The 27,205-nt window shown below is 41.1% G+C and overlaps 2 protein-coding genes across 3 annotated transcripts in view; one reads left to right on the top strand and one right to left on the bottom strand.

Moving 5' to 3' along the window:
- The window catches only part of LOC114875090 (complexin), a 174,928-nt gene extending 158,149 nt beyond the window's left edge, over positions 1 to 16,779 (bottom strand). For both annotated transcript variants that reach the window (XM_029185014.2, XM_029185013.2), the window contains exon 1: positions 16,435 to 16,779. The gene's annotated coding sequence lies outside the window, so the exon portion shown is untranslated. The remainder of the gene's footprint in view (positions 1 to 16,434) is intronic.
- LOC114875078 (protein Skeletor, isoforms D/E-like) overlaps positions 1 to 27,205 on the top strand; it is a 226,049-nt gene that overhangs the window by 173,815 nt on the left and 25,029 nt on the right. Inside the window, 1 exon segment of the mRNA XM_029184999.2 lies at positions 19,830 to 19,984. The gene's annotated coding sequence lies outside the window, so the exon portion shown is untranslated.

The raw sequence follows: 27,205 nt of genomic DNA, 5'->3' as shown, positions 1-27,205 counted from the left end.
GAATGAATGTACACAGATTAGGAGTCGAAAAGAAAGAATAACATTTTTTCCTCCGTGTCTTCGTTTTCGAAAAAATCGAAATCGAAACTTTACTCGAAAATTACTTGCTTATTTCAAAGCAATACTGTAATCATACCGATAATAAGACAGCGAGAACGACAAACTATCAACCGAGATCATTACTATGTTTTTAAATACAATTAAGATCCAAAACAAGAGTGTATAGCGAGATGCTCAAAGTCAACAGGAAACGAGTAAATTTTCGACTTTGATTTTTTCGAAAACGAAGACATTTTTAAAACAATTTTATTCGTCCTTTTCAACTCATTTTTGCATGTAGAATCACCTAATCGGTTGACCATGAGTCGCGGGACACCCTGTGTATTAAATTATGTTTCATCCTTTATCTATTTCGTAATCTATATTATTTTTAGTATCTAAAATTTTTATTATATATAAAAATAACTACGTCGGTAGTTGTAATGTTAAAGCGACGTTCAAAGATCACTGTATGGGAGCAACAAAAGAAAGAAAAAGAAAATGTGGAAAGTCTCGCGGGAGGAACACCGGCATCGGCGAAGCCCCGATCAATTTTTCACTTACTAAAATTCCTGCCCTACACAATTTTCCGAACCTTCTATTTACCGTGTCGGGGTCGCCACGGAGGGAAGGTCGATCTTGAAACTGCTCTTTCTCCCTTTCCTTATCCTTAATCTAAATATAATGGAACGTAGAGATCGTTTCGTCCAAATTGTCTCGTCGTCAAAGAGTTAATTTCGTTGCGACGATAAAATTAACATAAAAGCAGTTCATTCCGAGAAATCTTGTTCCGGGGACACTTTCTTACAGCGAGTTGCACTGTTTTATAATTGAATTGTAGGTCGGTTCGTAGCGAATCGTAAGCCGAAAAAAAAGCGGGCGTCTGTCCATTTGCGAACTCGAAGAGTCGCGAGAAATGAATTTATAAGGGAAAATGGTCGCGGTAATTGAACATCAAAATGTCCATTAAAAGCCTCTGTGCATTGGTAACGCAATTTTCCATGCTTTTACGATGCTTCACGCCTTTTCCACGCAGACTATCGTCCCCTTTTTGCGCGAAACACCGGCAAAAGATTATTAGCCGGTACACCCCCAAGCCCCCCTCCTTTATAGTGTGACACGGAAAACGCGCCGCTAATAGACGTTAAATGCATTTCCTAATAGTTACGTGATACTTCGTCAAGGCAGATTCTATTCCGGGGAAGAGAATCTTCATTAACGCTGTAAGATTCCATTAAAATGGGATTGCGTCATCTAAACGGATGGCCGTTTATCGTTGGATGACTGATGAGTCGGAAGATGGCACACGCGAATAGGATTCGTTCGAGCGTTTCGCCCTTTTAATCGAGAATTTATCGTTTTAATGGGAGGAGAACAGCAACGAGAAATCGTTAACGGGGACGGCTGGCTAATTACTCGATCAACATCCAGGCCTTCGTATCCGACGAATCTCATTATTCAACGTCTCAAAATTTCAATTTAACCGAAAGTTTGAGAGTTTCATAGCTTGGAAGAGTTAAGAAACTATAAGATATATTTTCAACGTAACATAAATATAAAGTTGAAGTAAGAAAACATAGACTCCTCGATTACAAACGACACAGCGATTCGAGCAACGTTTCGCTAGATTTAATGGGCCCATCGTGTCGAAAAAGGGTTGCGAATCGTTGTCGGTTCAATTTCGTTGGTAAATCGGTGCGTACACAAGGGTTGCGAACCAGATGAAATCCCAACGAGAGAATACGACCCTACAAATGGCGAAGTGGCGTGCCAGGGATACCAGCCGTCCCGCTCCTTTCAATTTCGATGTATTTGGGTAACGTTGCACACCCGGCGACCCAATAAAAACCATCGTCGGTGGATAGAGAGAGAGAAAAAAAAAGGAAAGAAGGGATCGTGAACGACAAACATCCAAAGACAAAGTGGAAATGTTTTTTTCCCTTTCCAAAATACGCTACCAGAACGCGACTCGAACGTGACTAACCCGGTGCTTTCGATTGTAATAGCTTCGATAGCTGGAAAATTGCCTGTTAAAAGTTACAATTGTAGCGGCCAAATGGAACGTTCTTGAATTCACAAGGTATTCGACAAATTTTCTCGAAGAAAACAAAGATTCGAGGGGAATTGAACGCGCACGATCGGAGGGAAATTTCTATTTTCCTCGACTATCTCATAAATCGTGTATCGAAATTCAAAGCTTCGTTTTATCGATCTGTCTTTACGCGAGAATCTCGACTCGATTCGGTACGATGTGATCCGCTTTGGATGCTCTTTCCCTTCGATATTTCGACGATTCCTCGATAATTGTAGGTATTAGCTCGAGAAGAATCAGAACGGATGTCCCATGGCACCCTCAAAGAATCGCGAAAGTCGATCAATTAAATCTCGACGTGAAAGTTTTCTTATTCTTCGTTCGAGGGGAGGAAGCGTTCGAAAATATAGCTGAAACCGAATGAATTGGAACGGAAAGGGGATGGTAAATTGAGCGAATCCGGCAATGGTTTTTCAACGAGAAAGCATTCGTTTGGAATTTTCAACCGCTAGCGAAAGAGCAGCTGTAAATCGATCACATAGGAAAGGTTGTCTATCGAATATCGTGATCTTATCGAAGGCTGATTGATTAGAAGATTACCAGGCTTTCGACGAAAAACCACCAAACGAGGGCAATAAATCACGCGACCGAAGGAATTCGATCGATACACAATACGTCGTGGTTTCTTAACGCGTTCACTGTCACTTACCGATTAATGACGTTGCAAAATTTAACTCATTAGCCGTATTACCATATTTCTGAATCCAACTAGTACCATGTTGTATCTTACATGCACGAAGGTTCTCAAAATATTTCTGTTAAATTTTGTATTAAAGGGTTAATCCCGTTTAGTAATGAAATTTATTTATTTATTTATTTATTTATTTAAAACGGGTGAAACCCTTTTTTACATAGAGTATAAGATACGTTGGACTTACTTACATGCTAATGGTGAGAACATAAATAAATAAATAAAATAAATAAATAAATTAGGTTGATAAGAAAATCAAAATAAGCCCGGAGTATTAATGCCTTCGGAAAATATTTCGCAATTTCCCAGGAGAGAGAAGAAAATCTTCTTCGATGGGAAATGATCATTAGGGGTTGCAATTTATAACGATCATAGGGAAGATCGGGCAAGATATCGGCGAAAAATAGGCTACACGCGGTAACAATATTCGATGCTTGATGAGCTCATCAACGACGAAGTTTATTAGCTGAGAATAAGAACAATATAGACTGGTTGGCTGGTTGCGTTCGAACCCCCTCGGGGAACATCCTTAATCGAAGGATAAGAGAAAGGAACCGGCCCGGTTGCTGTGGCCACTTGACGCGAAATAATTGGCCCACTTTCTCATCTTCCTTCCTTTTTTTTTCTTCTTCTTTGCTTTCTTCTCCTCCCTGTAATAACAGGGAATGATAGCGGCTTTCATTCGGAAACGTAAAATCCCCAACGGGAATGAACGATATTTTCGCCAAGAGTAATTTGCCTTTTAACGCAACTACGGGATTCGTTCGTCTCGGGGAACAAGCTTCCCGACCAATTTCCCTATTCAACATTCCAAGCGTAATTAAAAATATCCCTCCGTTGTTGAAAACTATTTTAATCTGCGCGGGTAATTTCGAGAAGAGCGCGGCTTAAAATGTATTTATTTTTCCTGATTCAAAACACAGCCGGACGATGTTCGACCGAAAGGAAGGTGCTTCTATTTTTACAACGTTCCAGGACACAACCTTCCGTCCTCCCTTTTGCAATCGGGCAAGCTGTAACAGCACGTTGAACACGATGAACCAACAAACTCGTCGTTCAACCGTGAAGGTTCGAGCAACCAAGTGAAAAGGCAGCGCGTAAGCAAGCCATAAAATTCAATCCGGCAAGTTACCTCGCCACGAAACTGTACATACTTGTAACTCGCAAACCCCCTACCCCCTGCTGGGGTGAGGGATAGAACCGTAGAAGTGGAGAGACCACAAGTGCAGTGTACACAGAATAGAGAGAGGAAGATATCGCGTCGTTCGATGCCATATTTTGATACGAGAAGGCGACACGTTACGCTCGACCAGCGTACAAAGAGTGGAAAAAGGCTGAACGAAGAGGCAGAGACATCCGGAAAACACCGAGCCACGAGCAAGATGGACGATGATACGTCGATTCGGTGGACAAAGAGGGTTTCACAAAGCGTTGGAGAGAGAGGGAGAGAGGAGAAATGATGATAGTAAAAGAGAAGGAGAGAAAAAGTTAAAGGTGAAGAGCGAGAGAACGAGTGTTTCAGAGGAAAACCGGCCAGCTTTACGGTCGAGAGGTTCGCAAAGGGTGGCCACAAGTTTGGCTACATTATGCAACGAGATGGTAGTCCGAGTTGAGGGTAAGGGTGCATTTCGTGCAACCAGTGCTTCACCACCAACGAATCCTGACGTCTAGATTTACACGGTGTCTCGTATACTCCGGAGACACTGTTACTTCTCAGCTATCTTCTTGTTAAGGCTATGCCATTTAATCCGTGCGAAGGGGATACGAGGAGGATGTATTTCTTGCCTAGAGCTTCTCTTCTGCTACTAATTTTCATGCCGTGATTTTTCAATGTAAATTCAATTTGCTAATGTATCAAATTTACTCGGGGATATAAACTTGAGATGGTAGTTAAACTATTAATTAGACTTCCACCCGAGTGGCACGTTTCAATCGTAAAATGTTCGTACCTGCAGTAGTTAACACTTTAAAGACAGTGCGTTTCATGGGTTCTATGATACTTACTATAATATAGCATTTTTATACCGTAATGTTTGCCAAAAAAGCTCACAATCGTGGAGGTTATACGCGGAGCATGGCGCCACAGGCCTCTTCCCGTGATGGCCGCAAGGTGTCGCGCGTGTAACTCCCATCCTTTCTCGCAAGTGCTCCATCACGGGCCTTGTTGATATGTACACCGAGTCCCATCGAAGTTGTCGCAGTGAAGTTGGCCACGCATTCACTCACTGACGCGACGTGAATGCGTCAGTGAATTTGTAGCCAACTTCACTAACCATTCACGCCGCGTCGTCGGCATCTCGCCAATCGGCTCACCGACACGGCGTGAATGTGTTAGTGCGCCAACTTCACTGCGACAACTTCGATGGGACTCAGTGTATAAGATCAATCATAGTGTCCGTTCGCCTAGTGAAAAAGCACTGACTGGAGTTCAAGTTTAACCCCAGCAAATATCATAAATCTAATTATTTAATAAAAGCGTTAGAATAATTAACATAATCATCTGATAAAAGCTTTAGAATATTCAATAATTTATTTGAAATTACAAAATACACTAGACAAACGGACACTATGATTGATATTGTATATAAGATCTGAGAATATAGAACCCAGGCGTCTGGGGCAAGGACCGTCCACGTTAGCCCCACTGACGAGTTCTAGGGGACGGTTCCCGAGATGAGACGCCATCATTTTTCCGTCGGCATTCTACACAATGTTTAAAGTACACTGAATGAATTCATGGAAAATGATAAGACTTCGAAAATGAAGGAAAAGAAAGGCACACGTTACAGGAGGTATCTGTCCAATTACACTGTAAGACCGCGTCGTTGGGACGCCTGAAGAGGCAAAATAGATAAGGATTTCATCAGGCTGTGCGCGGATGCATTGTGTAAGAAGACAATCCGTCCTACATATGCCAGCTATCTGTATGCAGCAGTAGTATGCATCTTAAGTATGTGCAACTCCGGCACTCGGCAGATTAATCCGACTGGTAATTTGCCGTCCCGCGAATTCCTGTAGACTCTGAAACTCACTCGACTGCACATGCTACCGCATCCTGTCGCGTTTACACGTATACATGTATGCATACGTATATCTGAGAATATTTCGTGCACCAAAATGCAACTTCATTTCCGTGTTTATGTTGCAACGACGAACGCTTGGGTCGACCAAGCGACTGTATTTTACTTCGAAGACGAACGCTGTTCGACGCAGTCTCCCAACGAGAGACTTATTGTGGAATTAATTGCAAGCGAAAGCTATTGCTTCAAGAATGTTGGAAATATAAAAATGTCACGAGCATTAAGGGAGCAAGATGCAACGGTGTATCATAAAACGAAGCTCATCTATCTGAACTTAAGCTCGTTCTAGTAGACTCAGACCGGGGAATAAATAACTCTGCACCGAAATATGTACGTACGGACCTGGTCTGACTACAATACCGCCACCGACAAAAAGAGCCAGAAGCACTGGTGAAAAATAACACCATTTGCAACCTCGAAGATGTCTCTTACGGATCCACTACTCGTACGTCAGGCCAGCGTTATCCATACGAGTTACGACTTCGTGATTTATACGTGCATTGTGGTAAGGGAAAGTTTTTAAAGTCACTCGCGAAATACATTGGTCAAGACTTTTGCACTAGTAGAATCGAGAAATCAACAATTTCACGTGATCAATGATAGAAGCATAAACCACTGGTATTTTTCGATCGGAAAATACGTGTGATATTTCTTTATTTTTATAACTTATTTTTTGTATATTAATAGTGGAGGAGTATTGATTAAAAGTTACACAACGGAACAACTTTAAAATTGTGGCTTTATTTCTACACAAACACAAAAAACCCATTTTTCATACCGTGGCTCTAATAATTTCATCACCCACTGTATTAAATAAATTGCTCAAGAATATGCGCGTATTAGAAGAGTACATTTTTGCTTTTAACTGCAATATCAGCAGCTGCAGTAGCCAACTGTAATTACCCTTAATAATGAAAGGGTTAATGCAAACTCAAATCCCGACCCAGCTTATTGTGATAAGGAAATATATTGGTCCAGAATTTTACACTAGTAAAACCGAGAAATCAACAATTTCACGTGATCGATGATAAAAGGATAAACCACTGGTATACTTCGATCAGAATTAACATTTTGGAACGATAATCCCGTAATTGAATGAAACGCAACGTATCAATAAGTTAATGCATGTAAATGGACCGCGGTATATATATATTATATTAAAGTTCGTAATGTAGTATAATTTCGTTACTCTCATTATGCAGCCATAATGGATATAGAAAGGACGCGTAATTTAATTACGTTAGCATGACGGTGAAGCGTTGATGTAAAATTTCACTTCTCGGTTTCACGGGAAGTTCAGAGGGTTATCGCGAAGAAGAAAAGGGTACCCATCCCTTCCCTCTGTGGTTGAAATGTACCGTCTGTCCGTTATAGCTTCCGGTTACATCACCTGCCCAGTCAAATGGCCGACGTGTACAATAAAATCAACATTATTAATAATTCATTTCGCAATGTAAATGGACAGTCTTTCCATAACATGGTTACGAATAATAATTTATCGTGCGATCGACGTTTCTAAAATTAATACATATTCCCTAAATTACTTTAATATTAAAACTAATTTTTAAAAATGTATAAATTTAATTTATTTCAATATAATTTCCACGTATTATTGTACGTTCATTGTTGGAGATTTAGCAAACCCAATAAAGCTAGTGCAAGCGTACGCGTCTTGTTTGTTTTCATATTCGAACGTCCTTACGTCGGAGCATCGCTATATTCGGACCGGTTCCGGACACGATATCACGAGCTAACTTCACTTGTAACTCCGCTTTCAAAGCAAACACATGCGTGCCGATTCGTTCGTGTAAAATTCAGCTCAGAGCTAGTCTAAAAGTGCTTTAAACAGTTTTCTTTACAATTTTTGCAATTCTTTATTACACGGGCCACAAGTGCGAACCAGTGATTCATTGACCATAACCTCGCAAGAGGTTAAGAACCAGTGAGTATAAACATTCATTCCATTACATTCGTCAATTTATTATTCTCGAGTGATCAAGCGATCGTTCGAGTGCCACGATTTTTACCTCTCCATCCTTGACAGATATTTCATCATTTGGTAAAACTTTACTTTACCGGACCCAAAATTTTGGACCTTTTTTTCTTTTAATCTGTAGTTTTTGATGTGTAGAATCCAAAAATGCAAGTCTTAACTTTAGGAATCCAATGGTTAAAAAGTTATAAGCGTGTAAAGTTTGACATTTTTAACGTATTTGCTACGTTACTGTGACGCCATATTGCCTTATATGTATAACCTGATTGGTTCTCACATGGGCAATACAGTCTGTTTGTAAAATAAATATAAACCTAACTAACTCAGACAGCATCAAATTTACGGTTTGACTGTACCTGCTAAAGTGATCGGTACCCACATGCGTGTGTCTGCAGCTAGCGACACCGTTCATTGGACAAGAAGCCAATATGGCGTCACAGTAACGTAGCAAATGCACTAAAAGTGTCAAACTTTACACGCTCATAACTTTTTAACCATTGGATTCCTAAAGTTAAAACTTGCATATTTGGATTCTACACATCAAAAACTATAGATTAAAAAAAAAAAAAGGTCCAAAATTTTGGGTCCGGTAAAGTAAAGTTCAGCCCATCATTTTACAAGGTACGTAATTTTTCAACTTGCAAGAAATAAATTCGATCAATCGCGAATGGTTATCATACGGAGCGTAGGCGATCTGGGTCAACGAAAATATTTCGTTAGTTGTTTATGTTATCGTAACAAACGACCGGTTAGCTCATAATTCATAGGGAATATGTTGTTCGCGAAACAACCACCTCAACGAGAACGATGTTTCTAGCGGAGCTATTGTTTTATCATTCTGCGAGGAAGCAGTTTATTGTTGCCGTTCCGATTCAAAGCGGCGTTCACCAAAATTGTCGATGTAGGTCGGGACCGAATTATATTCGCTCGTTTAAATGGTTATTTCTGTCAAAAGTGTGTCTCTCCCGCTTAACTCGGTGTTCCCTTTGTAACTACGTGCAACACTGACAAGAAGGTAAAACGAAAATCGAGCGAGACAGGGCAATTGTGTTGATTCAACGACCAATGCGAGTAAAGTGATTTTAACTAGGATTTAAATTGAACTTTCGAGATTACACGCCGCGTGTTCTAGGTGAATATTAATTTGCGGGAATATCGAGAGAGACGTAATTAGCGGTAACCCGATCGTAGGATGGATCGAAACGATGGTATAACGGAGAGGAGAAAAGGGCGAGGGAACAGGGTCGATTGTTGAGCGATACCGCGAAAGGTCACGGCTTTTCTTGACAAATGGCGGCCTTGCGCTGCCACTGATGGACTCGAAATGGTATCTTGGCGGTCTGCGGGACCACCGAGGTACACGAGAGTACATTTGCAGCTCTCCGCTGAATCTGTTTCCAGCATTGCAAAGTGTCCAGTTAACTGGTCCGCTGGGAATTTTCAGCGAAATGCACACGGAACTGTTGGATACTTTTAAACGATAAAATATTTAAGTATTAGAGTATTTGTATTAAAGTATTTATATCGATTCACCGCAGAGGTGAAAATGCACGAACCAACGAAGAAGCAGTTGGAAATTCTCTTTAAACTTTTCCACCATTTTCATTTAGAATTCCCCGGTGCACTTTATAGTGATTTTCTTTCCGCTATCTAATCGACCAAACCAGAGCTAGGTTAAACGTGTCGATAATTAAGCGACCCTTTAAAAGAGAAAGCTTTCTCTTGCTTCGCCGAATGTTTATTAAATATTCCAACTGATAACCGAATGTACGATAACTAATGAACACGATTTTGATATCGGAATTAATGCGTTTTGCAGCTCGAAACGATAAAACGCTTTTCGAATCGAATTTCATTTTTATCACGATGTACGAGGGCGGTCAAAGTGTTAACATCGGTGTAAGATTTAATGGATAACACGACCCAAGGACAATTGCTATTTCAGGAAGATTACGGTCAAACAAGGATACCGATCTTTCATTGAAATAATCTGAGAAAGATTGCTGGTTGGTCGGTTAATATCGAACAACAACGGTGACCCAATTTCGAAAGATTAATAGGCTTACTGACAGCAGTTGACCTTTGCTCCTTTACAAGATTAAAAGCAAATAGGCAAATATGGATATATCGATCGTCGGATGCTCCGTCCGAAATCTACTTCTCTTTCGATAATTATTTCTGTCCTTTATAGAAATAACAGTGACGACCGACTGGTTGAAATTAACTTGTAACCAACGAACCGAAATATTTCATCTACCAATGGCAGATAAGAATGAAGTTTAAACGGGGAAATTTTTATGACGTAAAAATTGAAATGAAATTGAAATAAATTTGCTGTGTTACGAGTGGTTTAACCGTGACAAGAGGGTTTAATCTTTCGCGCGAAAGCAATCGCGTTATCGAGATATAAGCATAATCGAGGATGGTGTAGACGAGGGTAGAACGGTCGATATACGAGGCAACGAATAGCACAGCTATATTCGAAACTGATAATCAGCGATAAGCCGTGGCTGGTCGATAATCGAGGGGCTTGGCACGAAAACGACTCATCGTGCGTGTAACCGCGTCCACGGGACGAAATTGGCCGAAATGAAGGGACGAGTTACCATTTCATCCGTGAAATGCTATCATAAATTCTTTTCATAGCATCGAACTGGGTCGCCCTTCTGCTAAGGGAGATTTTTTTTTTTTTTTTTTTTCGAAACAAAGGAACATAAACGCAGAGACTTCCATCTCGTATGGAAGATGTAAAACAGTAGAGAACAAGGCTAACAGACGAATAACTAGGGGAGAAAGGAAAAGCGTAACGAAATCGACGATCGGATGCATTTGTTCCCTGTTTGAATTTCGACGAAAATACCCTGCTCCAGATACGACTGCACGGATGGTTCAGTTAAAAATTTATCTCTGTTCCAAATAGACTTTGCACATCAGATAGACACCATTCTCTTCGAGGGTTTATTTTCTCTATTCCAGGCAATCGTGGATAGACTCGAATCGCTTCGAACGTAGATGAAAATGAAAGAATTTTAGCTTTTAAAACTTATACACAAAGGGAAATGGTGCTTTTGTTTGAAAAAGATTTTTTTTATTTAATTGGAGCAGAATTTTATCGAGACTAGTTTCAATTTCTTTTCATTCACCGACGTCGCGTTACATATTGACTATTTCTACTGTGTCAGACGTTCGCTGTCATCGACTAGCTATATAAACGATATTGAAATTGACGTTTTAAAATGTCGAAACTTTTCGAAAGAAAGAAAACCAGCCGCGGAACTTGCACAACTTGTCCTCTCAGTTAATTTCTGTCACCTATCGAATTACCGACCGCAAAACTTTCCTTTCGAAAGTCCATTCCACGAGCTATCAGATACTCCATCCTCCACTCCGTGAAACTCCCTTCTTTTCTTTTCTTCTTCGTTTTTTTTTTCTTCTCGTTTTTCCCTACCTCAACCCCGATTGTCCCTGAAAGGTCGTCCCGATTTTCGGGCTTCGTATTCGACATCTGACAACACGAATGCAGTTTCCCACAATCGACCGACTAACGAGAATCCGACTAAACGACCGACCACCTTTCCGCTCTTCTTCTATTTCCATCCCTCATTAATTTAACCGAATTCCTCTTTATCGGGATCCTGATCGCAAGCTGGAAAAAACTCTGATCAAGTCAGAGAACAGAAATCGGATTCGAGTCGTAAAAAAGGAACGGTTTGTCTTCCTAAAATCACTGGAAGATAGAAGAAATAGGGTAAAGAATGGGAAAGGGAAGACTTTCGAAAATTTCGAAGGACAAAATGGAATGGTAAATAAAAAAATAGGGGTGAAATGGGAATGGGTAGAACGTAATCGAAGTGACTTAATTAACCGAATCAAACTATACGCTGGGAGTATTTCAATTCGAATCTCTTTCTGGTTGCACGATCAAAGGGCGAATAACGTGGTATTGACGAAAGGGAGGACAGAGGAAAATGCGGGATAACTAAGGAAAAAATAATGGATCGAATGCGTTTTGGTTTGACCATGTGAAAAATTCTTTTGAAAATGATCATAGGATTCTATACGATCGGAATGGCGACAAAAGTAATTGAAATGAAACTGATAGATCGGCAGAATTTATTCGAGCGTTTTAATATTCTGCGTGAACCATTGGTGACCCACCAGATTTATCGATTCGATTTTGGAAATCAAGCAATCGTTAGCCGTAAATTCGTTAATTTATAATTTTCCAATTCCATTAGCGCAAAGGGAATGATTAATCGCCTCGAATGATATAATCCGTTCATAAACATTTATATTCCTTTAAGCTTATCAAGCAGTTAGATCCGATAAGGTTTTTAACGAACAAGTTGATTTATAATTATCCAATTCCATTAGGGAAAAGAAAAGATTAATTTAGCTAAGTAATTTATACCATTTAGCGACATTAATGTTCCTTCCAAAACTTACCAAGTGTCCAGATACTTGTGAACGATAGTGTACGACCCAAATTCAACCCCATCTCTTTCCCTTCCGTCTACCTTCCACCCCATCGCACCACGACCTACCCTTACTTTCCCAAGTCCGACGGCACGCTGGTCGAATTATCATCGGGCCTGCCGATCTCTCAAAGCCTTTCCAAAATTACAAACTCACAGGCCTGTGAGCTTGAAATTAGTTTCCAGGAAAGCCTTTCATTATTAGCAACGCGCATTTCACCTTTCCCGTAGGACAACTGTCCTTTCATTCGAATCGAATGATTTCAATCATTCACTTGTAAGTGACAACCCCTATTCCGCTGTTCGGTTGAGAGGGAAAAAATATCGTTGTCAAAAACTGAGGGAGAATAACGAGGTCGGTGCTCTTTCTACCGAAAAAGTGGCTGTCCTTCGAAGCTGAAGCTTTCGTTTTTAGCAAGTCGTTCCTTTTACCGGGTAAATGGCGTAATTCCGTTTCGAACTGATGGTCTGTAATTCGTTTTTTTACGCGCTACCGCGTCCCTTTTTCCTTTTTCACGTTATTATTGTATAATCGTTTTATTTTATTTTTTATTCAAGAATCAATTGCTTTCGAACCTAAAGAACCCGTTCTTTATTACAAGCTACAAATCTAGATTTGGTCTCTTCGACACCATGAACAGGGTGTGTGAAACCGGCAACAATTGTCACACTAAAATCAACATTTTTATTAGATCTACTTCCACTCTAACAAGGAAGGGTTTTTATATACCCGCCTCCGATTGTTTTGATTTTTGGATGTGTTTTAAAGGACCGAAAAATAAAGTATACGTATTTTTTTATTTTTGCCCGTTTTCATATTTAGGGGATGAAACGACCTACTCAGGGTACACTGGTACCTTGTACCTTATATGCGCGAAGGTTGTTGTATGAATATTATTATTATTATTTTGTTAAAATTTGTATTAAAGGGTTTATTCCCGTTTAGTAAATAAATAAATGAAAATTGCTGCATGAAATAAGGGTGTTAGTGGGTGACAAACGCAGTAGTACGAGTCAAGCTGGTGGGAGACATTCGTAACAAGTCGCGTTGACCGGGTTAAAGAGATGCCACTTAAAGAATCGTCTGCTCGACAAGCCAATTCGATTTAACTGGCCGTTATAGAAAGTACGATACTGGTACAGTCGATGGTTTCTATTTCGAGCGATATTCGGTCGGGTATTAAAGGCGCCTACCCTCCTCCCTATGTCAACTGGGTCATCGAGCTTCGTATTAAAAGAAGCTACTGGGCCACCTATGAATATTCCGTTTATTTATTTACTTAGATTCTATACAATATTCCCCAGATTCTACTCCATCAAATATTTCTTTTCAAATCTATAAGTAGAACGAATCGTTGTTTTCGTTCGATACCAAAGCAGTTCAGGGCCAGAAATATCTCCGAATCTTACAACACCCCTTGAAAACGTAACCAGTCACGATCGAAGTTATCTGGTATCAACATCTCCCAGACGTAGCCGTAAATTATTAGGCCGGTAAGATAGCGTTCGAGCGAAATAAGAAAACGTAGGGGGGAAAAAAAAACGAAAGGTCGCTTTACATGCGATTTATAGGTCCGAATGAAGGAGGTAGATTTAACGACGCCTCGACGCGAAGGAACGGCGCCAGACCAGCGGGTCTATCGATTCGATTCGATTGCCGAAAAATGGTAATGCGGTCGTGCAGAACGGCGAGCGAACTTGGTATCGAAGAAAGGACGTCTCAATTTCGTTGCTATGCCCTATAGGAATGCGGAACCAGGCTACTCCATCAGAGAGCAGACAGAATTTCCTTCGGGCTACGAAAGAACTTCCGTGTGCTCCTTGAAATTTTCACGGTCTAAAGAATAAAGAAATCTTTCCCGTTAGAATCTGTATTCGTGATGTTAGAACAATCGCTTAATTTTCTATGCAAACGAGGGTTAGTCACGCGTCGATGTTACGTTTTACGATCACGAGGGCTAACGGATACATCACCGACAGAAATCCGTGATTCATTGTAGCTGCGTTAAGCCTATTCGCATAATCAGAGAGCGACGTATCGCCAGCGCCATTAATTACGAGAACGTGTAACGCACATTCATCAAGTTGAACGGCTCCGCAGAGCTGTGCGCAGATTGGGACGAGGAGATAGAAAATTGGCAAATGCTCGTGTCGACGACCCCGCGAACGAAAGAAATAAAGGCACAGGTGTTGGCGTAAAAATGTAACGGCGTTATAACGAGCCTGAATTCGTTTTTAAGATAACGACGAAGAAGATTAGGAAAATGAAAAGCTTCGAAGAAAACAGGCAAAGCGCCGAAGGAGTTTCTCATTCGGTCTCACCTCGCGGAGAAGAATTAATTTTCGAGCCAGGCTAACTTCTGGATGCCGAGTTAATCCAAGTTAGCGAGATATCCTCGCCTGGCGGAAACTTCTCCGAAGGAATTTCAAATTCGCAATATCATAACGGGGCTCTCGAAGATCGCTGTCGAAATAAATGGATTCGTGAATTATACGTGCGTCAAATTTCAAGATTTAAACCTCCCATTCAACTTCTGCGGCAGGCGGTAGTCGCGACGGGTTTACACGTTCTCAAGAGAACAACGCTTCCATTCCGATACAAGATAAACGAACGTCTGCTTAATATGCTCTGGAAGAACGTAGAGAAACCGAGCCCATTGAATAATCACTTTGAAAGACCTTCTTCCTCTATTCTTCTTCGTCTACGCGGCACGAGGAACAAAAGACTGGAGTATCATAAGAATAGACGACCGCGTCGAAAGATGGTGAAAGAAACGGTGAAAGTTCGCTAACCTTTCCTCCATCCTTCTTCCACCTTATCTACGGGAACGACATTCTTGTCTAGCCATTTTTCTATTGTCTTTGAGAAAGTTGAAATCTCGACGAATTTCTGTACGCCAGTTTGCCAAAAATATTTCATCGGAGAATGTATACGAGGTGTTAAAAACAGTCGTACGTTTAACGCTTGGAATGCCCATATTTTTCCAAGTTAAATTGGCTATATTTTTATTTATAAAACAAAGGATATATTTCGCGGCTGTGACAAAATAAAATCGCAGTTAACGACGCAGAACGAATAAACAAACCACGCTCGGAACGGTCTGAAATATAATAGACCGGAGCATTAAACTAGATAGCCAGTAGTTAATATCAATAATCTGGCGGACCGCGCGGCGTTACAGCCACTGATGTTTCTACTGCGAGCCCAGTCGTCAGTGACCAACGTTACGAGTTTGAACAATATAAAAGAATTACACCGGTGATTCGAAACATCGAAAAACCTAAAAATTGAATTGAATAATTAACGAGTAATGTGTTTAAAAATATACAGTCTCGCGTGGCGCACCAAACGTTGATGTTTCCACTGCGTCCTAGTCCCCAAAGAGCAGCGCTACGAATTTAATCGAAATAAAAAATGGTATCAGCTGATTTCAATAGTAACAAATTAATCTGTATCCTGTACGATCTACGTTTCTACTGAACCAGTGAAAGCAGAGGCTACGACATTGGCGAAGGTTAGTAAGGGTTTCCGCGGGGAAATCGCGGCTCCGCAGCAGGAGACTTTGACGACCGCTGCAGCTCGTGTGCACACGGTGCGTTGAAAAGCCACGAACCTCGACGACTTTGCGGCTCGGGAAAAGCAAGCTGCGTTCGAGATCGATGAGGAAGAGAAAGAGAGAGAGAGTGAGTGAGTGAGAGAGAAGGAGAGAGCCGCAGAGCGGCCTAACCCTTGCGTTTTATCGAGCCGTGGCACACGTACCTCTCGCGACGAACAGCCACGAAAAAGAGAGAGCTAGAAAATACACGGACGTGACGCGATCGACGAGGAACGACAACATACGCCTGAACTTAGCCGCGCATCCCTCTGACGCGACCTCGAGCTCTTTCGATAACTCTCTCGCGGGTTTCTATTATGTATATTCAAAATACCTATGCAACCCTAATCATCCACCGGCGTTTGCATCGCAAAGCACAACGCGCAAGAGACATCGACGATGTTGTTTACCCGACCAGACGACGCAAACGTTGAATCTTTCAAATTGATATCGTAAAAATTAACTCACCTTGGGTCGCTGATAACTTAGGTGTCGAATAACGAAGTGGAGATAGAACCGAAGAGCTGGCTCGAAAAACAGTGTACGAGGACTACCGGCGAGGACGACGACGACGACGTCCGTACGAGTCTCACGTTTAGACTACGTGGGTCTGCCCGGTCGTCGGTGGCGGTGACGCTAGCGACGGTGGTGGTGGTAGTTGTGGGTGGCGGTGGTGGTGGCGACGGTGTCGGTGGTGGTGGTAGTTGCTTTCTGCCCTTCGAGAGGGAAAAAGAAGGAAGGATAGACAGAGAAAGACGGGAAAAGACCGATGGAGATCGAAGTCTCGTGGCAAACGGTCGTAGACTGAGTGAACCCGAGTTCCGACTGAGCGGCCGAGTCGTCGCGACGCCGACGCTGGCGCCGCTCGACGGAGGGTGAACGAATCACCATCGATCCATCGAAAATGGTATGGGGTAAAGCTTGGGAACAGAGCGGAAAGAGGGGATCGGGGCAAAGGGCCGGCAGCACCCGACGAAGAGGGTGCACGACCAACGGAACCCTACCGTCGAGGCTTGCGGAGGAAAAGGGAGAGGGAGAGCGACGAGTCGAGTTGGGAAGAGGGCGGGGCGTACGCGTACCACACGTTCCTATCTCTATGTCTATACTCCTATCTTTCCTCTTTCTATTTCACTTCTCTTTCTCCCTTATTTACCATTCCATCCACCCTCTTCTGCCTCCTACAAACGTTCCTCTACCCTTTAGCGTTGTTCTTTCTTCGTTTTTCGCTTTTCTCGGTACTATTTTGATTACCATTTTCTTTTTTTCTTTTTTTTTCCAATGTCCTTCGTTTCTTTCGGTATGCATTGATTTAACCTTCTTTTCGTTCTTCGTTTCCCATACCTTCGATAACGATTTAAAAAAAAAAAGAAACACCACCCCATCGTACAGGTGCACCAGTCTCGGAACTATCGACGAAATCTTCGCGTTGAACAGGTGAAAACTTTCTTCGCAAACGAAAGTACGAAAACAGAGAGTATGTACATTATATATAGGTCGTAGTATGATGAGAATTTAGACGATGTTGTACGTTTCGCTTTGCCACAGCGAAGATGAGGAACTTCGTTGTTATCACAAACGTTTTAGCTTTAAAGCCGCTGCCGCGTAAATATAGAGCCAACCCGTTTCTCTTATACCTCATTCGTATACACACGTTACCTATACGAATATAGGTGTTTAATGAATCGATAAAAGAAGCGGGTAGCCGTGTTTCCATTCATCTGGTTCGATATCCAACGTATAAAGGGATGTTTTGTTCGCTGGTAGCTGGCGCGATCGGAATCACGGGCTACGATGTGACAATAAAAGACGTTCACGTACGTACACATCGCCTTGGGATCCATTAAGTAAACGCAACTCCTCTGCGAGCTGTCGTACACATGTACGCGTACATGCAAGACGTTTTTAGTCGAGAACCGTCCGTGGAAAAATGCAAATCTGGGTCAACGTTATTCTGAATTGGAAGCTGACAGAGAAATGAAAACGCGGACAAAAGTTAGCGCGATATTTCTTTTTTTTCTTTTTTCTTTTCCTCTGGTTCTTTTTTTTCGAGTTCGTCTTTAAAGCCTAGCTGACATTTATATCGTAAGCAAGGGGGAAAGAGGGAGAGGGAGAGGAAAAAAGATCTACCTGGAATATCGTTATACCCGCGGGCAAAATAAATGTCCGCATCCCTCAACTTTTACCTCATTTCGCTTTATTTCGTGAAAATCTCTCGGTATTTAGAATAAAGCGAAATGGAAACACGCCGGGCTTAAATAAATGCCATTTTCTGAATAATATTTGCTCTAAATGTTTCGTTAAGTTAAGCAAAGAGGGAAATAAACAGTCGAGTATCCTGGAAGGAATTAAATGTTGAGGGAATTTCTAAAAATAGACAATCATCGGTATGCTTTTATCAACTTGATCAAACGAACACCTAGAGTGATTACACGAATTTGTAATATCGTGGTATTATCGTTGAAATTTTATGACACTCCGGTGTTGGTACCTGCTTAAAACGGAAACGTATCGGATATGCGGAGTTAATGGTGCGACATGGCTCGACTTTATCTCTAGTTGTCATATAAATCGCGAATATTTCCGCGACAAATCGATCGTTTTTATACCAGACGCGAATCCCTCGATAAATATAATAACTGATGAATTTCGAGTGCTGTTTATAGGAATTTCGCGACATTTCTGCGAGCTACTTTCGGAAACGTAGAAAACTCCAGTTACAGATGGTCGAGTAAATGATTTATCTCGCGAAAGGAACGGGGAATGGAAAAGATCGGGGATTTCGCTGGAGGGCGAGTCTGTCGAATCGAAGATTAAACGTCCTAGGTGAAAACGTAAACATGTGGATAGACAAACGCGTCAGATGCATCTTGCAATGGGAGAAATCTTCCAGGCAAAAGCATGAAACGAGGACCGTGGCGCGACAGGAAAGCCGGAAATTACGTAATTTCCTTACATTCTGAGAGGAGTTAAATGCTTTATACGAGACACGCTGCCGCGTCGGAATATCGAATTCCTAATCGAATCAATAATTACGAGATACCGCGCCAAGGAAGGAACTGAAAACCCTTCCCCGTCGTGCACCACCGCTGAGCGACCGTACAACGTTTTCCTTTATTCCCTTTCGCCCCGTGGAAAAAGAAAATCATTCCCGTACTGGAACACGAAGAGGAATCGCAAAAAGATCACATTCATCTACGAGATATAGATTCGTTGCTGTTCGATCAAATTTATTGGACTTCCTGCGGAATGTCCGCTGGTTGAAAATCAAATCTGCGATAGTGGACAGTTTGAAAAATCGTTCAAGAAGATAAGCAAATAAAAAAAATCTATTAAATTTTCTAGATTAATCGGTGTGCTCTGTAGCCGGTACGTTCATTCGTAACCGACTAAACGATTTATTAAAGCAATAGTCTAGCCGCGAAATGGTAGAGATGCAAGGAAATAATCCGAGAAAGATAATCGTGTTTTCTCACTTTTCGGCATGCTTATCACGGTCCACATAATTCCGAGACTTATAGCGGAGCGTTATACCACTAACATGGATTTGCACTTCGCCAGTCCCAGGACGTGATTTCCAGCAGCATCTCCTGGAACCAAAGTCTGCCGGGCATCCGGGAAACATTGGGAATCCATACGCGCATACATATGCTGCTCGCACATTTGTTCGTGTACTTTTCTGTTTTAAATCGTCATCGTGAAATCGCTTGCAATTCGCGCGTGCATTAACGATATCCCCTTTAAACATAGTTCAAAGTAATATATTGATCCACACGGCGTGTTCAATCCGCTTTCAGAGATTAAAGGAAAGGTTCGCGTAACAATGAAGCTTACGTTGTGCATTTTTTTTTTTTGTTTTGTTTCAGGTAAACTCTTGTTTTCGAGCGATCAGGATCTTTCTATGGCCAGGACGATAAACTCTTGGTGACACAGTCGACGAGTAAGAGATTTCACACCTGCTGCCATGGGAGACACGTGTGGACACACGTTTCGAGGTTCTTACGAAGGTGTGCAAACGGACGTAAGTAAATTGTAAACACCCTTTGACTATCAAGTGTAAGGAACGAAATTCAACTCAACGTCGAAATCCAACTCCCTAACACGTGCATTCATATGTGTATGTGTGTGGGGAAGATGTTAGACGAAGGTGCTCGTCAACCTGGAAAATTACACGGCTTCCGCGCGCATTTAATTCATTAACAATTTCCTGGTAACGTTGTTTCACATTTTGACTAACGAGCACGTAGAATATCCCCGCGCTATCGTTGCTGCTAATGAAACGACGACGTTGGAAAAATATCAGATTCGTTAAAATTTCGAGTAGTAAGCAATCGAAAACGAAATCTTTCATTCTCCAGGTCTGTGTCCTAATTGCTGGAAAACTAATTAAAAGGTAAAAACTTAGACTGCAGGTTAAAATTTTTCGAGAGAAAATTAGGGACGCTGATGAAAGACGATAAGATCGAGCACCATGAAATTTCCAAGTTCTGCAAAAGAATTTCGAAATTTCTTACTCTTGGTACAGGTTCACGTAATACGTAAAAATAATTTCAACGACTGGAAGTTTCTCAAAAGAAATTTAGGAACATCGATGAAAGAGGCGAAGATAAAGGGTGGTGGAGGAAATATGAAAGTCGGCCGAAAGGGAAAAACGTGAGCGTTCAGGTGATCTGACCTAATACACTTCCCCTGATGAAAAATAGCTGCGAATGAAAAGCAATAACCGCATTCTTGGTGGCGCTTGGTTTAATAAAAGACGGGTTAGGGGTTGCGCCGAAAGGCATCGATCGAGAATATTAGATTTCATCGCGTTCACGTTTACGCAGGCTATCGCGAAGGCATTAACGCTCGTTGGCAGTTGCACGGTGTGCGTGGCTGGCTTAATTAAACTTTAATTACTTTAATGCATCTGTGATCGCATTTCTGAACTACGAACTCCGATCGTACAGCTTGGAAATGAACTTGTTGATCGTGGTCTCCCACGAACTCTGCGAACTTATTCTCTACTTGCGAAATTTCTCGTTTAATTTAATCTTTGACCGTGGATGGAATTCGTTTCTTAAAAAGTATCAGTTTGTAGATTTTTTTCTTTTCCTCGACAACTATGTTGCCAATGAATATTCGTTTCGAGCGAAAGAGAAAATTAATTCGTTCTTCGTTTACTTAGCAATCTTTTAATTAACGTCTCGATATCGAAGAATTCGATTTGAAAAATTAATTTGAAATAGTTGGAGCGCTATTAGGCGACCTCCGTCAGAAGAATGGATAACTGAAGAGAATAGAGTGGATAACAGAGAAATCTACGATATCGATTTAATTAAATTCGAATAGCGTTTCATGCACCGTTGTAATTTTAACCACTTAACGTCCAGGTACGTAATATTACGTTGACATGATTTTAAATAGGGATCTTAAGCGGTTAATGAATTTGAAAAATTCCACGTTATAGCCGTTGCGTCAGTAGTTTTGATTTATACTTCCACGCGTCCTTTATACTACAAATGGAATATTACCATCTCGAGAAACTGAGGAATGAAAATTAAGAAAGAAAAGGGAAATTGACGCATTCTTGTTGCATTGTTCTTCTTCTATGCGACTCTGTTTTGCATCTTTGCGGAACTTCCTTCGTTTCAATAATAAATGCGACAGGAAAGATGTTGTAGTCCCGTGCATCAAGGATGCAAAATAAAGAAATAGATGGGAGATAAAATATGATAGTAATTGCCTTCGGTGTTCTTTCAATGATATTCGTCCGTTCGCATTGAAAGTAGAAAGATTTTTAACTAGAAAACTATTCGCGTACGAGTTCCTTTCAATCGTTATATCAACGCTAAAAGAACAAGAATAAACAAACAATTATTTTACGAGGTGGTCAAGTGGAAAGTAAGCACGAGTAAGATATGACGTAAATCTGTGTTGAAATCAGTGACTGGCGAAAATAAAAAGGTTAATGCTCCAAATTAGAATCCCTCGCGTTTCTATTAAAACACGGCTTGTGGATAAAAAATTGAAACGCAATAACACCAATTTTTTTTTTTTTTTTTATGAAAGAAATAATAAATCTTTGACCAGTTACTTCCTCGAATTATGGTATACATCGAGTGAGAGGAAACTAGAATTCATCAAGGACGATCGTCTTCGCATCTTTCCATTAAATAACATCCACGGTGGTGAGAATAAATATACGATCGCATGATGGAGAACAAACAAAGAATTATGGTTCTGTAATACAAGAAACCATGCGCGTAGTTTTTTTTTTTCTTTTCGATGCAGGTCGAGTAAAAATTTCTAATGGAAATATTTTAACGACCAGTTTCGTACGCAGAAAAAGTTTCATTATACGGGATGTTCACAGGCCTTGCGAAAGATATTGAACATTATACAAAATAATAATTATTCATCAATGTCATAACCGCAACGTTATAAGGATTCATTGAAAAGGAAACGGTTGGAGCATTACGACATGCTATCTCATAAGCAGACGCTAAAAGATCTAAGAATGGAATCTTCTCGACAACAACAAAAAAATCACCGATCCCACGCTATGAGTGATAGTTAATGAAACTATATAACGATACGAGGTAATAAGCAATTATCGCTTCATTAAAAGTATGAAAAATCGGAAACATTGTTTGTTTTATTGGCAAGCATCCATTCTGCGAGGGTGAAGATAAGTCCTGTAGCTGAGGTTGCAATACCAAAGTACTTGTATATTTTTATCAAATTCCTAGGAATTGATTGAAGGATATCGCAGAGTATATATTAAAGATTCTCGTACATAGAAAACACTCATTAGAGTGATTACCGAACACACATCGTTGAACATTTGTCTATGTATGCCGAGTAGTCGAACGCAAGAAAAAAAAAAAGATTCCATCATTCCCTTTTAAAAGAATATAGGAGACCTTCGATGCTCCAAAGATCGCGATCTCTAATAAGACTTGAATCATGCGTTACAAGTCCCTCGAAGCATCGAACAAGTTTCATCTGACACCATTTCTTTCAACAAACATTTTACAGTGGTACCTCGGTATACGACATAAATATTTTCTCTAAATTTTGCGTCATTTTTAAATAATTATCCCAGAGGAAAAATTAAATTAATAATCAATTATATTCGGAGTTGAAGTATTTATTAACTCACTGATCAGACAAGTAAGGGAAAGGTTGATTTGGTATAAATCCAAATATCAGGAACGGATTAAGATCGTATACCGAGGTACCACTGTATATACTTTAGAAAATATTCTTGATTTTATTATCGATAGTGAGTCACGATAGACAACGATCAGTGTTGAAGTTAAAAATTTCAACATTAGACCATTTCACAAGTCGTCCTCTTTGTTTGCAACTTTTTTTTTCTATTGCACTAATTCGCTATCGTGCCTTTCGCTAATTAAATTGCAATCTTACGGCGCTACAAATGCAATTCAGGTCTGTCACGTTCGATATAATATCGATTGCGATTCCTCATTACGAAGCAAAGAGTTAATCGAAATGCCCATTACAAGCAAAGTGCTTGTCGCGACCCAGCAATCCCGTGTTAATAGAGTTAACTATTCACCCTTTAGCAACCCCCGCTCTACACAATTCTATTATAAATTAGAATTTAACTATGTTACAAATGCGACCCAGATTTGTCCTATTTGAATTGTGAACTTAAACCACAATATTTTCAAGCAAAATATTAATCGACATTCTGTAAATAGATTACTTGCCCCAAAGTCACTTTCGTTTACCTGTCGAGTGAATGCAACTGAAAATTAATTAGCCCAAACTATCGGAGTAATTGTTATCCAAATAATCTAACAAATATCTCTAACGATTAATTACTCTCTTGACAGTAATGAACGTTCCGTATCCCAGCAAAATAATTGTTCATTGTCGACCGAAGCAAACGATAGAATTATATCTAAACGATCGAAACCGAATTTATCCGTTGCAATTACCAAAGTAATTTAGCAAACGCGATAGATGAGTGGATAGGAGGATTATTGGGCGGCTGATGCAGCGATATCAAAACAGTGATAATCAGTGCGTAGAATATTAGATTCCAGGTTGCCGGTACAACCCGAAACCAATTTTCTCCGCGAAAGTATTAATTGCATTTCACCTCGCGATCAAACGCGATTCCTACCGTTCGACTGTACAAATTATCTCCCCGTGATTCGTTCGACGAATCCTCGGAAAATTCGACGACCGCAAAGAACACGAACCGTCGACGCGACGCGTCGCGTCGGTTCGCCACTTTTGTAATCCGTCTTTCGCGTAACTGGGTTAGAAGAATTTACCGTGAACTGGGTCGACGTAATTACTGAAATTGCCGTCAAACCCTGTTCTACCGTTTGCAAAACGTAATCGCGAGTGATGCTCCCGTCTAAGCGTAATTGTAGCCGGTTAATTACGCCGAACAACCCTTCGGCTTCTTTCACCGAGATGGAAATCCAGAAATTCTATCATCGATACGCGTGCTTGAAGAGCTTCAGGAATTTGTTATATTATTGCAAGCATTGAAGTACAGAGAATTGAAAGTAGGACAGGACGTTTGGAGAACGTCGCGTGCTTTCTCGAGGACCGTTTTCAACGAAAAACCGAGAGGACCTGAAGAACGAAAAATACTTTGAACGCTGACAAAGCATTCCAGGGAAATATCTAATGCAACACACGCAACACACTGAGATTCGATTGATAAGCCATTCTAACGAGCGTGTTTTTTTGATGTCAACTTTCTTTCTATCCAGTTCTCGATAGGACACGCAAAGCATCGCCGCAACCATGGTCCTCTAAGCGTGGCGATTCCTTAGGTATCTTTAAAATTCCGTGTACTTAGTAGAGCACGGACGAAACGAAGCGTGTAAACTCATCTCCCTCAGCCTTTCGCGGTTCCCACAATGCTAGCGAACGAACCAAGTTAAATCGAAGGCGAGCTGCTCTTTCCATGCGTCGCGTCGTAATAAAGGATTGCCAGTCGAGAGATCCAAGGATACCGACTGATGCTTAGAGAGTACTTCTCGATTGCAGCCTCCTTACAAATTTCTTCATCTTCTTTGCTGATGTAACCGAGAGCCACAGGTGCGTCGCTGTTTTTTCTTTTTTCTTATCATCGAATTCATTCATGGTTGCTGTAGAAAGTTACCTGTACGATTAAAAGCCGTATTCGTGACAAGAAAATCGAGTATACACATCGTTATTATATTTTTCGCAAAATTGCTCGCCATTTCCTGTTCGCCAACGAGACCACCGCGGCACGCATTGCCCGCAATTTCCTGTTATCTCGATCCGTTTGAAACGATAGTAATTTAGTAAGATCGATGAAATTTCCGTGTCACGTTGATCCATAAAACAGGAATCATCAAGTTGATATTGTGTTTCGAAAGAAACGCGGTTCCTTCCGTTCGCGAGCATCGCGTTAATAAAACATTTTATCGTTGCCCGGCTCGTTTTTACGATTCGCCGACATAATTGCATACGCGAACGCGTCTCCATGAAAGAAAGATGCTTCATAATGAACGGAACGCAGCTGAAGGCTACCATAGTCCAGATATTCAAGAATCAAGGTCATTCTTACGGACGAATCGGCGTAGCGTGCAATTTCACGGCGGTAACAGTAGAATTACAATTGGTCAATAGAGAATTTACCGTTTCTTCCTTTTTATCTTTTTTCACCAACGACCATTATTGTTTCCTGTGACATGTTTTTCGTGAAAGAAGCATCAAGTTTGCTCCATATTCTTCCTTTCCTTTCGAACAAAGTAAAATTCTTCTCGTACGAGAAAGCCTTGTACGAAAAAAAAAAAAGAAGAATTGTCGTTCTCGATCGAACTGGTACCGACAAACCTGGAAGTAGCGTTATTAATTGGTAGTCACGTTTCCTGTACGCAAGTCGTGCATGCAATCGCGGTACGCGTTCAGTACAGATCTCGCCGGTTGCACGCGAGTCCGCGTGCAATTGTGCGCGGGTCAAGGAGTTCGAGTGAAAGTATTAAATATCAGCGACCACCGTGTAGATCTTCCACATGGGGAACGTTTCTTTCTTGCCACGTCGTCTCCTCCGTGTGGATATACTCTGGCGCAACTTTCCCAAAACGTGAACCGATACCATCGATGAACTTTGCCGAATTTCGCGGTATCCGCGTGGTCGGGTTGAAAATTTAAACATTGGTACTGTTCCTTTGCAGGAATATATATTTACAACCGTGCTCGTTTACAGATCATTGATTATCTTTGATCGATTTACCGGTACAGTTGAAGAAAAGTACTCGCGTGCCGTTAACGGGCGTTCAACCGTTGGATTATCATTGTCTAATATGAGTCAGGTGTGTGCCGTTGAGTCTGTTGTTGCATAAAAGGCGTTTAAGTATGCATAGAATCAGCCGCACGGAACGATAACACGACGAAGCCGTGAAGTAATGGGAAAGATTATTTATGGATTGCGATATCTCTTATATCTTCAGCTGAATTACGAGGGATCTCGGAAAGTTCCCGTAGACGCGCCTTCCTGACACAGATTTCCCCTGGAAAAATCTATGAATTTTAATATTCTTCGTAAATTGCGAAAAAAGCGTCGAGTTGACGAAAAAAGTGGCCAATCATTTCCCGCTATTTCGTGGCTAGAAATCATCTTCGCCGACCGAAGGGTGCTCCGTGTCGCGTTGCCGTTTTATCCGGATGATAAATCGCCTGGCGGATTAACTCGCTCGTAAAGAACCGCAATTAAAAGCTGCCAACCCTTTCGAATGGAATTTCAACCGCAATTCCACCGATCGTTTATTCCTTATCGGGCACACTGCTGCTTGGAAAGTGAAAAGTAACCCGACGTAATCAGTCAAAGATTGCAAATTGTTTATCAATTAATTATAACAAATTGACGATCGTTCTCCAAACTGGAACATTAACTAAGATATCATCCTAGAGTTCTGAGACGGCCAGAAGAAAAGAACAAAGGAGATGGTTTGGATGGTTTTTTAGGATGCACCGCGTTGCTCGTGCAATTTAAACGAAACAGAGTGGAAAATGTTGAGCAGGTCGTGTAGCTGTCTGCGTAGCGTTGCAAAAACGACTCGTTCTTACGTAATAGAGTCTCTTCTCTTGCGGCAACGATGAGAAACGACGGACGTGAGAACGGTTCCTTCGCGGGACCGCAAGATCAACCGAAATGCATCGTTGGATGCGGCAAAATTCGTGAAATTGGTCAGCCAAGTGACTCGTACGATCGCTGTTCGAAAAAGCTAGCGAGTCGATC

This window comes from Osmia bicornis, chromosome 9 (genome assembly GCF_907164935.1).
Source record: "Osmia bicornis bicornis chromosome 9, iOsmBic2.1, whole genome shotgun sequence".
Lineage (NCBI taxonomy): Eukaryota > Metazoa > Arthropoda > Insecta > Hymenoptera > Megachilidae > Osmia > Osmia bicornis.
This window is presented reverse-complemented; position numbering and strand designations above follow the sequence as displayed.